General features: G+C 42.1%; 2 protein-coding genes and 1 non-coding gene across 3 annotated transcripts in view; 2 read left to right on the top strand and 1 right to left on the bottom strand.

Moving 5' to 3' along the window:
- Positions 1-12,794, top strand: part of BCL2L13 (BCL2 like 13) — a 1,170,396-nt gene that overhangs the window by 275,016 nt on the left and 882,586 nt on the right. The window lies entirely within an intron of this gene.
- Positions 1-12,794, bottom strand: part of MICAL3 (microtubule associated monooxygenase, calponin and LIM domain containing 3) — a 251,291-nt gene that overhangs the window by 168,703 nt on the left and 69,794 nt on the right. The gene's annotated exons all lie outside the window — the stretch shown is intronic.
- Positions 7,697-7,803, top strand: LOC126023610 (U6 spliceosomal RNA). The gene has a single exon (XR_007500720.1). It is a non-coding gene; the product is annotated as a U6 spliceosomal RNA (small nuclear RNA).

Genomic DNA, 12,794 nt, shown 5'->3' with positions numbered 1-12,794 from the left:
TGTGAGGACGTGACTTGTATAAACAATGGTGTGCAGAATTTCATATTACCCCCTCACCACAGCAAACCCCAAACTACCCAGTGGTTCAGAGACTCAAAATTTTTACCATTGAAGATGCAGCACCAATAAAGATAGAATGGAGATCTACTGATCCGGTGTGGACAGGTCAGTGGCCCTAAAAGCAATTAAGTTAGAGGTGCTGAAAAAACTAGTGGATGAATAGTTAAAACTAGGACAGATTAGAAGCCTCTTTTTCTCAATGGAACTCACCTATATTTGTGATTCAAAAGAAATCAGGAAAGTGGTGACTTTTAATGGATCCTAGAGCTGTGGATTTATCCACGATCCCTCTGGGTAAGCTGCAGACTGGCCTGCCTTGACCAGTAGTCCTCCCAAAAGAATCGGCCTTGGTAATAATAGATTTAAAACACTGTTTTTATCATATTCCTATTCATCCAGAAGACAGAAAACATTTGCTTTTTCTGTTCTGTCTTGCAATAACCACACCCCAACTCATCATTATCAAGGAAAGGTGCTCCCTCAGGAGATGAGCAATTCCCCAACAACGTGTCAGTTTTTTGTGGACAGAATCTTAAGTCCTGCTCATGAAAAGTTCCTTCAGGCAATAAGAAGTCACTACACTGATGACATCTTGTTAGCCCTGTCTAATCAGAGAGACTTAAAACATTTGTATTCGGCCGGGAGATAGCACAGCAAGTGTTTGCCTTGCAAGCAGCCGATCTAGGACCTAAGGTGGTTGGTTCGAATCCCGTTGTCCCATATGGTCCCCCGTGCCTGCCAGGAGCTATTTCTGAGCAGACAGCCAGGAGTAACCCCTGAGCACTGCCGGGTGTGCCCAAAAACAAAACAAACAACAACAAAAAAAAAAAAACACATTTGTATTCGTTTATTACTGACCATTTACAGGCTTGAGGGTTAAAAATAACCACAGAAAAAATCAGACTATGCCACCATTTCGATATTTGGGTTTCATATTGAATTGAACTTTGGCTCACCCTCAAAAGATTTCCATAAACCAGAAAGACCTCAGAACTTTGGGCCACATCAAAGTTTGGGCCACACCCAGTGACCCTCAGGGGTTACTCCTGGCTATGCACTCAGAAATCACTCCTGGCTTGGGGGACCATATGGGATACCGGGGATTGAACTGCGGTCCATCCTAAGTTAGCCTGTGCAAGGCTAACACGTCCACCACTTGTGCCACTGCTCCAGCCCCAAGACCTCAGAACTCTTAATGACTTTCAAAAGCTTCTGGAGGACTTGAATTGGGTCCTCCCATCCCTTGGTATCTCAAATTCTGAGCTGACCAATCTTTTCCAAACCTAGGAGGGAGACCTGGCATTGAGCAGCCCGAGGTATGTAACTCCAGCAGCTCAGAAAGAATTGGATTTTTTCCTTGGACAGACTCCAAAAATCCTACCTGGAGAGAAGGTTTGGCTTTTGGTATCTCCACCTCCTAAATCACCTACAGGTGCTATTGCCCAGCTGTCTGGACCTTTGAAATGAATTTATTTACACAAGAAGCAACCTCTTACTGTGGTGTCTTATTTAGAACTGATTTCTGCCTTTATTATCAAAGACTCAGAACAGTTTCTTTATTAGATTTTGATTCTGACACACTAGTACTGCCAATTTCTAAAAATGAAATGGAATCCATCTTAACCCCTCAGTGAACCTCTTCAAAGGGCTTTTCAGAAGGACTTATTTTGTGAGTTTTTTAATTATTCGGTCCTGATGCCTGATGTTTTTACATTGATGGGTTAGCATAAGGAAAAGGAGATATAACTGGCCCTTCACTAACCACAACAGCGTGTATAAATTACAAATCTGCTCGGGCCCAGAGAGATAGCACAGTGGAGTTTGCCTTGCAAGCAGCCAATCCAGGACCAAAGGTGGTTGGTTCGAATCTCGGTGTCCCATATGGTCCCCTGTGCCTGCCAGGAGCTATTTCTGAGCAGACAGCCAGGAGTAACCCCTGAGCAATGCCAGGTGTGGCCCCCCCCCCCAAAAAAAAAACAAATCTGCTCAACAGATGGAACCTGCCACTCTGACTAAAGAGACTTCCTGGTTGCCTCCAAAAGCAGCACCTCAAATAGAAGAAATGAAAAAAAGGGGGGGGGCCCGGAGAGATAGCATGGAGGTAAGGCGTTTGCCTTTCATGCAGGAGGTCATCGGTTCGAATCCCGGCGTCCCATATGGTCCCCCGTGCCTGCCAGGAGCAATTTCTGAGCATGGAGCCAGGAATAACCCCTGAGCACTGGCGGGTGTGACCCAAGAAAACCACAAAAAAAAAAAAGAAAAGAAAAGAAAAAAAAAGAAGAAATGGTAATGACACTTTTCTTAACTTTATTGAAATAAAGCAATAATAGAACCCATTTTAGAGGTAAGAGAGATGGGTCAACTGGCAGAACACATGCCTTCAAGTACAAGGCCTTGGTTAGTTGTCCATACCACCTGGTAGCACTAAGCAATGGTGGGAGCATTGATAAAGTTTCCAAAAATTACCTAGAGTAGACCCAAATCCTTAGGCACGGCTGAAAAGTTTCCTAAAACAATAAATTTAAAACAGGAATAACCCCAATATAAATTTGCCTAGAAATTCAACCATAACCACAGCCTAATTTTAGAGCATTTCCATCATGCTAAAAATGTTTTAAAAAATGTTTTTACTGAATTACCATGAGATAAAATTAAAAATTGTTGATGGTTGAGAGGCTGGACCTACAGTACAAAAATTGTGTTGCAAGTGGCTGACCCAGGTTCAAACACTGATATCCTAGGGTGCCTAGGGATTATTCAGGAAATAACTCCTAGTACCACCAGGTGTGGCTCAAAAACAAAACAAAACAAAAAACTAAAGTTGCTGATGCTTGAGTTACAGTCATGACAATGTTGTAACCACCACCTCTTCACCAACATTCATTTTAACCACCAAATTCTCTAGTTTTCTTTCCATCCCACCACCTTCACCCAGCCTCCTGCCCACCACCATCATCCCTCCCCCCTTTTGATCTTTAGGGACAAACCATGGTTTGCAATGCTGTTACTGAAAGTAATAAGGCATCATGCATATCACTTTACCTCCTTTCCCAGTTCTTGTCTAAAGTGAACATTTCCATTTATTATTATCATCACGGTCCCTTCTCTTTCCTAACTGCACTTCCCCCCTCCCACTTCTTTTGTTTTGGGGTATTATTCCCAAACTATGTTTGTTTGCTTGTTTGTTTAAAAACGATCACACAAATTAGTACCATCATTCTGTCTATCCCTCTTTTTTTGATTCATTTCACTGAGCATAATACTCCATCTCTATATCCATACCTGTATATGCGAAATTTCACGACTTAATTTTCCTAACAACTACATAGTAATACAGTGTGTAAAAGTGCAACAGTTTCTTTATCCAGTCATCTTGGGTTATTTCCAAATTCTGGCTATTGCGGAAAGTGCTGTAATGAACATAGGAGTGCAGATGCCTTTTCTGCATTGCGTTTTTGGTCCCAGAGGGAGTATATTCATACTGGGTTGTATGGAAGGTCATTTCTAGTTTTGTGAGAAATGTTCATATTGTTTTCCCAAACGATTGGGCCAGTCAAGAGTACTGTCCCAAACCAGTAGTGAATGAGTGTCCCTTTCTCCCTATATCTGCACCTGCACTAGTTGTTCTTTTTCTTTTTGATGTGTGCCATTCTCTGTGGTATCAGATATCACACTGTTGTTTTGATCTGCATCTTCCTGGTGATTACTGATCAATTTCTCACTTTTTAACAGGGTGTTTTTTTTTTTTTATGTGACTTCTGGCCATCTGATTTTTTTCTTTTAAGAAGTTTCTGTTTGGGGGCCCGGAGAGATAGCACAGCGGTGTTTGCCTTGCAAGCAGCCGATCCAGGACCAAAGGTGGTTGGTTCGAATCCCAGTGTCCCATATGGTCCCCTGTGCCTGCCAGGAGCTATTTGGCCCAGAAACCAAAAAAAAAAAAAAAAAAAAAAAGAAGAAGAAGAAGTAGTTTCTGTTTGGGACAGAGCGATGGCGGAGTTTGCCTTGCCTTGCACGTGGGTGACTCAGGATGACCTGGGTTTGATCCCCAGTGTCCCATATGGTCCTCCAAGCCAGGATCGATTTCTGAGCGCATAGTCAGGAGTAACCCCTCAGCACCAACTGGTGTGGCCCAAAATAAAAAAAAAAGTTTCTGTTCACCCCCACCCTGTTTTTGATGGGGTTGGATGTTGGTTTCTTGTTAAGCTCTAAGAGATGCTTATCAGATCTCTCTTGCTCTATCAGATGGGTAATGAGTGAGTAACTTCTCCCAATCCACATGTAATCTTTGTAGCCTGATCACTGTTTCCTTTGAGGTACAGAACCTGTTTAATTTAATGTAGTCCCAATTATTTATCTTTGCTTCCACTTGATGATTTAACTTCATAGTTTTTCCTGTTTTCCCCTAAACCTTAAGGTTTCAGGTTTACTATCAAGACTTTGATTCATTTTGATCTGACTTTTGTGTGTGACATCAGATAAGAGATCTGAGTTCATTTTACGGTCAACCCCTACTGAGCCTTACTTTATCTCCATCCCCATTATTCTCAGTCTTACTTGCAACCCATGCTTCAGTCAATCCCACAATACCGAGGGAACATCATGCTCTCTCCTATTCTGTTTACATAATCTAAAATGCATTTTTCCTACCTATGCATGCACATTCAAACTTCCTTCAGTCTTATGTGAAATGAGAATAAATATGAATCCACTCATGCATCAGCGATTTAGTTTCACATTTTCTGAGTCCTCTCCAAGATTCTGCTCTTCAGTTTCTCAGTAGAGTTTTCTCCTGAATCCCAAACATCTCCCACAACACTGTGTTCTGAGAGAATAGCAAGTTCATTTAAATTATGTTTCTAGTTTAGTACTTATATTTAGCCTGGTGCCAGAAGCACAATAAACCTCTACAGGATGAATTTAATGTCTATTTTATGAGCAGATGTTTTCAAACTAAACAGACTTTTAAAAGTAGTTGGGAAAACTTGAGTTTTATTATTATATTTTTAAAGCCATGTGTAAACTGGAATAACTTGCAATCCTAAACCGTAGTTAATTCCCTGACAAAGGAACAATAGCCATGTTTGTTTCAAAGACTTTCCTCTTCAAACATGCCTGAACCCTGTTCCTTACTTCATAAGGAACATGCCTCCTTAAAACTAAAGGGATTACCAAGGGAATTTATAAACCAATAAAAAAAAAAACAAATCCATGGGGCCAGAGCGATAGCACAATGGCAGGGCGTTTGCAGCAGACCAGGGATAAAGCCAGGTTTGATTCCTGGCATCCCAAATGGTCCCCCAAACCTACCAGGAACGATTTCTGAGCACAGAACCAGGGTTTGACCCAAAAACAAACAAAAAATACAGACTCATAATAAAAACAAGCAAAGGATTTATCATATACTTCACAGAAAATAACTCCCAAATTGCTAATAAATAAATAAATAAATAAAAACATTAAAATTATTTTTAGTTGTCAGATATATCAACTGTTGATCAAAATCACAGTATTGATTATCGAAGTAAAGAAATAGCATTGGGGGCCGGAGAGATAGCATGGAGGCATGTCTTGCGTGCAGAAGGTTGTTAGTTCAAATCCCGGCATCCCATATGGTCCCTGGAGCCTGCCAGGAGCGATTTCTGAGCGTAGAGCCAGGAGTGACCCCTGAGCGCTGCCAGGTGTGATCCAAAACCAAAAAAAAAAAACAAAAAAACCCAGAAATAACATTGCTCAGGATTTATTGAACTAGTTAGTGTTTATGTCTTTGGTGATACTGTTTTCACAATCTAACTTTACTGCTTTGTACAGATTTTCCTCATTAGTTTTCTAATGTTCTGCATTTTTTTGGTAGCTGTACTCAGGAATTCCCACAGTGGTGTTTGGGAAACACTATGGGATGCTGAGAATTGAACAGGGATCAATCACATGCAAGCAAATGCCCTACCTGCTATACTATTTCTCCATCCCAAAAGGTTGCTCTCTTTTTTCTGTGCCCATCCTCACAGAATGAAAGGAAGAGTAACTGTGTAATTTGTTGAGTAGATCTGTCATATGACCCTCTATGCAGCCATGCATTTCAGGAGCTGTAGTATGGGTCTTAATATGGCACAAGTCAGGTGTGGAGGCTGCTGGGACCTACTACAGAAGGAGAGGCTCTACCTCTCATTCCAAAATATGTCAGCTGGAGAGAACCCTCTCCTGGGATGTAGGAGCAGCTAGAGGATCAGGAAGTAGCTAAGAAGTGAAACATGAACTCTTAGTGTAAACTGGCAGAGTTACTTTGAAAACTCATTTAGCAGTAATTACAAAAGTATACTTAAGACATACTCTAGAACACAGAGGGTTAAGACACTTGTCTTGTCCATTTCCAGTTCACTGAGCCACCATATGATGATGACTCCTGAGCAAAGGGCCTAGATTAATCCCTGAGCACTGCCATGATTTATCCCATAAACCAAAAAGAAGGGAGGGAGGGAGGAAGGAAGGAAAGAAGGAAGAAGTTTATATATAGAAAAGAACAATGCTAAGAATGTTTTTAAATAAGCTTTGTCATAGGACTTCAAAACTGAAAACAAAAAGATCAAAGTGTTTTGGTTTGCTTTGTTTTGGGCTATACCCAGTAATGCTCAGGAATTACTCCTAGCTCTGTAGTTAGAAGTCACTCTTGGTGAGGCCATAGAGATAGCACAGCAGCAGGGCGTTTGCCTTGCATTTGGCAGACCCAGAAGGAATTTGATCTCTGGTCTCCGTCATCCCATATGGTCCCCCAACCTGCCAGGGGCAATTTCTGAGTGCAGAGCCAGGAGTTACCCCTGAGCACTGCCGGGTGTGACCCAAAAACCAAACAAACAAACAAACAAAAAAAAATCACTGGTGATGCTGGATAGGGAAGTCACAATATGGGATGCCTGGTACTGAACCACAGTTGGCCTCATGCAAGGCAAGTGCCCTATGCACTGTACTATCACTCAGGCTCTAAAATTTTTTTTAAAGAGTTGAAGAGAAGGGGCCGGGCTGTGGCGCTGGAGGTAAGGTGCCTGCCTTGCCTGCGCTAACCTAGGACGGACCGCGGTTCGATCCCCCGGTGTCCCATATGGTCCCCCAAGCCAGGAGCAACTTCTGAGCGCATAGCCAGGAGTAACCCCTGAGCGTCACAGGGTGTGGCCCAAAAACCAAAAAAAAAAAAAAGAGTTGAAGAGAAAAAAAAAAAAAAGAGTTGAAGAGAAAGAACAGCTGGTAGGGTACTTGCCTTGCATGCAGCTGACCCGAATCAATCAATCCCTAGCATTCCATGGTCCCCCAACATCTGCAGGCATGATTCCTGAGTGCAGAGCTGGGCGTAATCTGAGTTTGCTAAGTGTGGCCCAAATATCCCCCCACCCAAACTCTTTTCATAAAATTAAAATTCTAAAAATTGTAGGGGCCAGTGAGGTGGCGCTAGAGGTAAGGTGTCTGCCTTGCAAGCGCTAGCCAAGGAAGGACCACGGTTCGATCCCCCAGTGCCCCATATGGTCCCCCCAAGCCAGGGGCAATTTCTGAGCGCTTAGCCAGGAGTAACCCCTGAGCATCAAATGGGTGTGGCCGAAAAAAACAAAAAAAAAAAAAGAAATTCTAAAAATTGTAATAAAAAAGAATGGTGTTCACTTCGGCAGCACATATACTAAAATTAGAACAATACAGAGAAGATTAGCATGGCCACTGCTCATGGATGACATGCAAATTCATGAAGCGTTCCATATTTAAAAGAGAAAAACAAAAAAAGAACAAATGAGATGTAGTCATACAATACAAGCAATGAAAAGGAATAACTAACTTGGTATTTCTTATTGTTCAACATGTAGCAACACGGATGAAAATCACAGTAAAAACAGGCAGACACAAATAAGAATGTACACCCCATTTAGAAATGAATTCAAAATACGGATTATAAATCAGATTTTAAGTAATACTGATCTAGAGTACTCAACTAAATTTCATCCATCTGTAATGTAGGAAAAAATGTATTCTCAGCTCTACTAACCCTCACTACATGTTATAACTTCATTAGAACATTTATCTTATTTACTGAAATCTGACTAATACTCTATAAAATGACATTTTAAAAGTGGATAATCAAAAAAAATAAATAATAAAAAAATAAAAGTGGATAATCTTGTAACTACATCCATGAAAGTATCAACTCATTCAAGGTGTCTCCTGAAAGTGTCTGTTCCTCTGCTATGCTATCCATATTCCTGTGCCTTTCCTCTCTCACCTGGTTCCCCTCTTTCCTATCTATAGAGTCACACTTTAAACATTTAATAGAGAGGCCTGTAAGATAGCATAATGGGTAAAGTACCTGCCTTGCATGTGTCCAACAAGGCCTCAATTACCAGCACCCCATATGTCACCTGAGCCTTAACAGATGTGATCCCTGACTAGAATGTAGACAAAAACAAACAAAACTTAAATTTGATAGAAATGGAATTAAATAAGAGAGGAGAGACAAAAAGATCTGGGATATGAATGTAGCTCAATGGTAGAACTTACTTGCAAGTATGAGACCACGGGTACACCGTATGAGTGTACTAGTGTACGTACACACACACACACACACACACACACACACACACACAAATGGAAGATCATGACTATGGAAATAGCTCAAAAGGCTGCATGTAAGCTTTGTATGCTGGAGTCCTGGATACAATCCCTGGCATTGCAGCCAAGAACAGCACCCAAGAATAGCCCTGAGCATGGTCAGGTGTGCTTCCCCTCCATCTACCCCCTACAAAACAAACAAACTAAAAAAACAAAGACCAAGAATGTTGAATAAAAGCCTTTGAATAGACTGAAGAGATGGATGGTGATGGAGGAACGAGAGGCCTTTCTCCTCCAACCCAGGACCACGTGTCTCCAACCCTCTTCAGCTGGTGGGTCTGCAAGTTTAGGATAGCGGCGAGGAAATCCACAGACAGGTTTCAGGAGATATTATCTTTATTCATGTCCTAGCCACATGTGTGGCCTATAATCTTAAACCTATTTAAGCATGCTCTCTTCAGCTTGCCCTGCATCTTAGCTTCTTTCAGCCATCTCTTCTGTTCCCTCTATCCTCCAAAATCTTCTCTCCCATTCCCCTCCTGCCCCCTCAGGCAAACCTTTTGTTACCTACCAAAGAACCCTCCCAGAAATGGGCAAGTCTTATTAGCAGGTAAGGTTACAGAAAAATGAGGGATGTGCCAACACAAGAATAAAATTCAAATCTGTGGAATAAAAATCAGAAGTTATTAGGAATGGGGAAAGATTTAGGATGGGTGAAGGAACTTTGGAAGTCTTCAATAGACAGTCGTTACTTGACTGCTGTGTTAATTTGGTCAAGCTGGGAACTACTTTAGGAATGACTCAGTTTTGTATTTGAATTGGTGAAAAAGAAACTATTTTTTCCTGTTTGCTTATTTATTTATTTATTTATTTATTTATTTATTTTGTGATGCTCATGGGTTACTCCTGTCTTTATGCTCAGAAATTACTCCTGGCAGCTCAGGGGACCATATGGAATGCAGGGATAGAACCCGGGCCACATGCAAGGCAAATGCCCTACCCACCGTGCTATCACTCTGGCCCTTCTTTTTCATTCTTTGACTTATGGGCCACACCAAATGCTGCTCAGGTACCAAAAGGGATTATAAATAGACACTGGCTATACCAAATCCTTGTTCTCCTCTACACTATATCTAGCCCATAATTCTCTCAGCTCTCCCTGCAGACAAATGCCTTAGGCATTCAGCTGTAGAGCTAACGGAACAAAAGCTACTCAGAGGCAACAGCTTTTCAGAGTTCTCCAAAAATTACTCTCAGTTGCTCCCACTGAAGCAAAGATGTATTGATAGGGCTGGACATGCACTACTTGTCCACCTATGCCAATGTTTCAAGCCATTTTTCTATCTGACTCTATCATGTTTCTATCTGACTCTTTACAGTCTTATAATTCTCAATGAACAGACAAGAAACCTGAGGATTGGGACCAGAGCGATAGCACAGTGGTAAGGCAGTTGCCTTGCATGCAACCAACACAGGACAGACCACGGTTTGAATCCCGACATCCCATATGATTCCCAAGCCTACCAGGAGTGACTTCTGAACGCTGAGCCTGAGTGCCGCTGGGTGTGACCCAACCCCCAAAAAAAACCAAACCAAAAAACAAAAACCCTGAACATCAGAGAACAATTAACTTGCCCAGCTAATAAGCTAACAAGGACAACACTCAAACCCAGAAATGCCTCGCTCTAGTCTGAATTGTTGCTATTACCTCCAAAGATCCCATATGCATCAATAATGTAAAATAGATGAGAGATAGGATTTAAAGGGCTTGTGTAGCAGGCAGCCAAACTGGTTTTGAATCTGGCATTAAATATGTCACCCTCCCAAGTCCCGTCATGAGAAGACTCTGAAGCAGAACCAGGAATAAGCTCTGAGCTTATTCCTTACCAGGTGTGGCCCCTGGTAAAATAAATGCCACATGTGCGAGATTCCCCCACATGCTGCGTTTCTACCCCAGGCAGTCAGGCAGCTCAGAATAGATAACTGGATAAAGAAACTATGGTACATAAATACAATGGAATACTACTTGACACTAAGTAAAGATGAAATCATGCAATTAGCTGCTACATGAATGGGTCTGGTGAGTTATCATGCTATGTAACGTCAGTTGGAAGGGGAGGGGCTGGCCTGAGCAATAGCACAGTGGGCAGAGTGTCTTGCACGCAGTTGACCTGGTTTTGGTCCCTGGCATCCCATATGGTCTCCCAAGCCTGACATCAGTGATTCCTGAGTGCAGAGCCAGGAGTAACCCCTGAGCATTGCTGGGTGGTGGTCCAAAAACAAACAAAAATTCATAGACAGACCTATGGAACTTGTATAAACTACCATAATCTGAAAGGACTACATGAAATCTGACTTAAGCAAGAAATCATTTCTCACTTAAGAAAATGGGGCCCAGAGAGATAGCACAGTGATGTTTGCCTTGCAAGCAGCCGATCCAGGACCAAAGGTGGTTGGTTCGAATCCCGGTGTCCCATATGATCCCCTGTGCCTGCCAGGAGCTATTTCTGAGCAGCCAGGAGTATCCCTGAGCATAGCCGGGTGTGGCCCAAAAACCAAAAACCAAAAAAAAAAAAAAAAAAAAAGGGAAAGAAAATGTACTATTCTTCCTCTCAGTACTCCTGGTTCTAGTTGAAATCCCAAGAACTTTCAGCCATTGTATCAAAAACCTTTTTGTTAACAAGCAGTGGAAAACAGAGATACACAGACATTACATTATAGTTCATGACCCCCAATAAATACCACTTCTACTGTAAAACCACCACATACAGTAGTACAAGCTTTCCAACTAAGGAGATTATAGTGTGCAATTAGAATCTAGCCTACACTCAGTCAGCAAGCCATATAACTGGAAACAGCATTCACAAAGAAAGAAAAGGTACATTTTTGGGCTTTATACAAAGGTAATCCAGGAGTAGGTTGAGCCCTAAAGCTTATACACCTAAGCCCCTGTTACATGATCATAAGGTTATAAGGGATAGAACTGGAAACATATAAAAAAAAAAATGTCTGACCTCTAGTAGACAGTGAGCTGTCAGGAAAAAGGGACTCTGCCTTCAACTATGTGAACTTTCTGAAGAGATGTTTCTGTCTCTGAAATTCTGAAGTCAAACAAATACTGATCAAAATTACCACCAGCATTAGTGTTCATGCTTCATAAAGACAAGTGACTCAAAACTGATCAAACTCTTAAACTTTTTTTCAACACAAAATGTCTATGGCCCTTAAGCTTCTTTCTTATAGTAGCAAATTTATTATGCCTGAACTTCCTTGCTCCTTCTCTTCCCTTCAATTCTCAACTAGGACCATTGTGCCTCATATATCTATAGCTCCACAGCCAGCCAATTCCCCCTCAGGTTAGCCTCATCTTTTTTTTCTGTTTTGTTTTGTTTGTTTGTTTTTGTTTTTTTGGGCCACACCCGTTTGATGCTCAGGGGTTACTCCTGGCTAAGCGCTCAGAAATTGCCCCTGGCTCGAGGGGACCATATGGGACCATATGGGACGCCGGGGGATCAAACTGCGGTCCTTCCTTGGCTAGCGCTTGCAAGGCAAACACCTTACCTCTAGCGCCACCTCGCCGGCCCCTGTTTTGTTATGTTTTGAGGCCACACCCAGTGACGCTCAGGGGTTACTCCTGGCTATGTGCTCAGAAGTCGCTCCTGGCTTGGAGGACCATATGGGACACCGGGGATCGAACCACGGTCCGTCCTAGGCTAGCGCTGGCAAGGCAGACACCTTACATCTAGCACCAACACGCCAGCCCCTAGCCTCATCTTTGTCTCTGCTTCGACTAACTCTCTCCAGTCTTCCACATAGGGATTTCCTAATAGGAGCTGATATGCCTGGTGTTCACTCATTCTCACCATAATTTCCACACATTACCTTCCACCATCTCTTCTCTGCCTACCTTTGACAGACCACAGTCAAATAATCAACAAAGGCTGCTTCCTATGGGCATAATTATACCAACAAGTCCAAATCATGCAAGATCCATATCAGGACAGCATAGATTAGATAGATTAGATTAGATAGATAGATAGATAGAGAGAGAGAGAGAGAGAGAGAGAGAGAGGTCCATTTCTTCCACATGTCAATTGACAATATACACACCAGAAATATGGTTCAATGGTAATTTGCCATACATGTGTGAAGCC

This window comes from Suncus etruscus, chromosome 11 (genome assembly GCF_024139225.1).
Source record: "Suncus etruscus isolate mSunEtr1 chromosome 11, mSunEtr1.pri.cur, whole genome shotgun sequence".
Classification (NCBI taxonomy): Eukaryota; Metazoa; Chordata; class Mammalia; order Eulipotyphla; family Soricidae; genus Suncus; species Suncus etruscus.
This window is presented reverse-complemented; position numbering and strand designations above follow the sequence as displayed.